We start from the raw sequence: 3,573 nt of genomic DNA, 5'->3' as shown, positions 1-3,573 counted from the left end.
CGACTCTGTGTAACCCTAACCCTCTTCAGTGCTTATATAAACCGGAGGGTTTTAGTCCGTAGGACGAACAACAATCATACCATAGGCTAGCTTCTAGGGTTTAGCCTCTCTGATCTCGTGGTAGATCTACTCTTGTACTACCCATATCATCAATATCAATCAAGCAGGACTAGGGTTTTACCTACATCGAGAGGGCCCGAACCTGGGTAAAAACATCGTGTCCCTTGTCTCCTGTTACCATCCGCCTAGACGGACAGTTTGGGACCCCCTACCCGAGATCCGCCGGTTTTGACACTGACACCGACCCTTCACCGTGGCCAAGGATGCATGGCGGCATGTTGTTTCTCTCTACAGGGAAACCGCAAGCATTCAACACTCCAACTATGAAGTAGTGCAAGATGAAGCCGATGAGTTTGCAACGAAAGAAGATGAAGAACCTCATGAGCTCTATCGGAGATTAACTACTCTCGCGGTCTCACTCTGAGATCATGGGATCAAGGATACAGATGACAATTGGATCAAGCGCACATTTCTCAAGGCCATGATGCCTTACCACAAGGCCATGTCCTCCGTCATTTGGCAAAGGCCGGACTTTCACACATTGTCCTCAAGTGAATTATTGGATGAGTTTGCGGCTATGAGCATCTTGGAAAAGACCACCGACAATGCGGTGTTACGTTCTCAAAGAGCAAAGAAGCCCAACCTTTCCTTGAAGGCCAAGGTTAGTGTGGAGAATAGGATGATGAGGATGATTATGAGAGCAACCCGGAAGATACTAAGTATGACTATCATGAACACATGGCTCTTGCTTCAAGGCAATTTTGGAGCAAGAAGAACACAAGGCCAAGCTTCAACAAGAATAACTCAAGTAGCTTCAAGGGCAAGCAACATGTGACAACATGTTACAATTGTGGCAATGTGAGCCATTTTGTTGTGGAGTGCCCTTACGAGAAGAGGGAAGACAAAGGTGGCAAGCTCATCCGAAAATACAAAGCCAAGTCTTTCCCCAACAAGAACAACTTCACCAAGAAGACTACAACTAGAGGGTTGGTGTTTCAAGAAGAATACCATGAGGATGATGATGATGATGATGATGAAGATGGTGAATCCATGGCCATGGCCTCCGTTGCCATTGCCACAACTCCACAGGTATCCCTCTTCGACTCACCCAACGAGAACATCACCGCCAAGTGCCTCATGGCTAAAGCCACCAACAAGGTAACCCCCAACATCAAAACCACCATCATTAATACTCCCTCCTTGACGGATTGCATTGATAAAAGTGAGGGGTCTAATGAGGAGGTAAATGAATTTGAGTCTTTTATGAGTAAGCTCAAGGGAAAATCCAAGAAGCACTTCGTTGCTCTCTTGGAACAACTTGGTGAAGCCAATGGCATGATCGGGGCTCATGAAGAAACCATCTCTAAGATGGAAGGTCATAGTCGTGACTATGCCAATGAGATATTGGATCTTTCTAATGCTCTTAAGGTTGAGCGTGTGCATCGTTTGGCTCTTGAGGAGTCATACAACGATGACCATGCTAAATTAAAGAAAGATCTTGATCATGCTCTTGTTGTATCTCGTATGCTAAGCTCCGACAAGGCTAAACTTGGGGTTGACCATGCTAGACTCAAGGAGGAGTTTGATTTACTTGACAAGGCCCACAAGGTCTTGAAGGGTGCTCATGCAAGCCTCAAGGAGTTTCATGATCAACTCCAAGTGGAGCTAACCAAGGAGAAAGCCACTTTTCCTCATATGGTATTAATTGATCATTCAAATGCTACTAACCCGTGTTGTGAGCATGTGCATCTTGTGGAGGAGAATTCCAAGTTGAAAGGGCAACTTGAGAAAGGCCTTGTGACGTGCATACAAGGTGAGAAGAACCTCAATGACCTTTTGAGCAATCAAAAGGAAGTTGTGGCCAAAGAGGGAGTTGGGTTCGCACCCAATTCCAAGAACAAGAAGAAGAATGACAAGACCAAACGACCTCCCCCTCTCAAGCAAACTTTTGTGAAGGAGGGAGAGGGTGCTCCTAAGGAGAAGAAGAAAAATGTGAAGGGTGGTGATGTCAAAAATGGCAATGCCACTCCTTCCGACAAAGCTGACGACTTTAACCCTTCTTATGTGTTGTGTTGTGCTAGTGATGGGCATGTTTATGCTAAATTCGTTGGTTCTCCTTATGAGTACATTGAATGGCCTATTTGGGTTCCTAAGACCCTTGTTACTAACATCAAAGGACCCATTACTAAATGGGTACCTAAAACCAAGCATTGATCTATTGTAGGTGTTTTCTTCCGGTGGGGGATCATAGTTTCTTGATAGTGGATCCACAAATCATATGACCGGAAGCAAGGACTTGGTGGTGGACATGCACAAGATCCCATATATGCCCACCAACATTGAGTGGGGTGATGCCTCATCTTCTAAGGTATTGGGTCTTGGCAAGGTTGTCATTTCTCATGATCTCACGATCGAGAAAGTCATGCTTGTTGAGTCCCTTGCTTAAAATCTACTTTCCGTTCATCAACTTGCACTCATGGGCTTTGCCACTTTCTTTGATATTGATACCACAGCCCTCTTGTGGAGCAAGACTCTTAAAGTAGCCTTTGTTGGGCATGTCGAGAACGGTCTTTATGTGATTAACTTTTCGGAGCGACCCACTAAGACCGCGACATGCCTAATGGCTAAATTTGATGTGGGATGGCTTTCGCATCGCCGTTTAGCCCACGTCAATATGAGATCTTTGCAAAGTCTTCACAAGCGTGACCATGTCCGTGGACTAACAAATGTTAGTTTTGCCAAAGATCGTGCTTGCAGTGCTTGTATCGAAGGAAAGCTACATGAGAAGGCTCACCCTCCCACGACTATCATCTACTCGAAGAGACCCTTGGAGCTCCTTCACATGGATCTCTTTGGGCCTCCATCCTTTGATAGTCTTGGGGGTAGAAAGTATTGCTTGGTGATTGTGGATGATTATTCAAGATACAGTTGGGTATATTTCTTCAAGAGGAAGAGTGAGACTCAACAAACCGTCATTGACTTTGCAAATGAAGCTCAACGTCCACATGATGCAAAGATCTTGACAATAAGGAGTGACAACAGCACCGAGTTCAAGAACTACACCTTAGATGAGTTTCCTAGTGATGAGGGGATCAAGCATCAATATTTTGCACCATACACCCCTGAACAAAATGATGTCGCAGAGGATGCGGCATGGACCATGATGGCGGAGTTCAAGTCTCCATACAACTTTTGGGCCGAATCCATCAACACAGCATGTCATGCATCCAATCCGCTCTATCTCTGCAAAGGCCTGAACAAGACTCCTTATGAAATACTTACCAGTAACAAGCCCAACCTCAAGTACTTCCAGGTGTTCGGGTGTAAGTGTTTCATTCTCAAGAAAGGTGTTCGTTTGTCCAAATTTGAGGCTAGTGTCGGCGTTCTGGGAACTGGGGTCCCCCGACTTGCCTGCCTGCGGCCTGCGGCGTGGCTCAAAGGGGGCCCAGCACAGCCCATCTTCATCAACACAGGCTCAAGACCCTCGCGAGGGGCCAAGCCTCGCGGGGCGGA

Source organism: Triticum dicoccoides, chromosome 6B, assembly GCF_002162155.2.
Source record: "Triticum dicoccoides isolate Atlit2015 ecotype Zavitan chromosome 6B, WEW_v2.0, whole genome shotgun sequence".
In the NCBI taxonomy this organism is placed as follows: Eukaryota; Viridiplantae; Streptophyta; class Magnoliopsida; order Poales; family Poaceae; genus Triticum; species Triticum dicoccoides.
Note: the sequence above shows the minus strand (reverse complement) of the source record.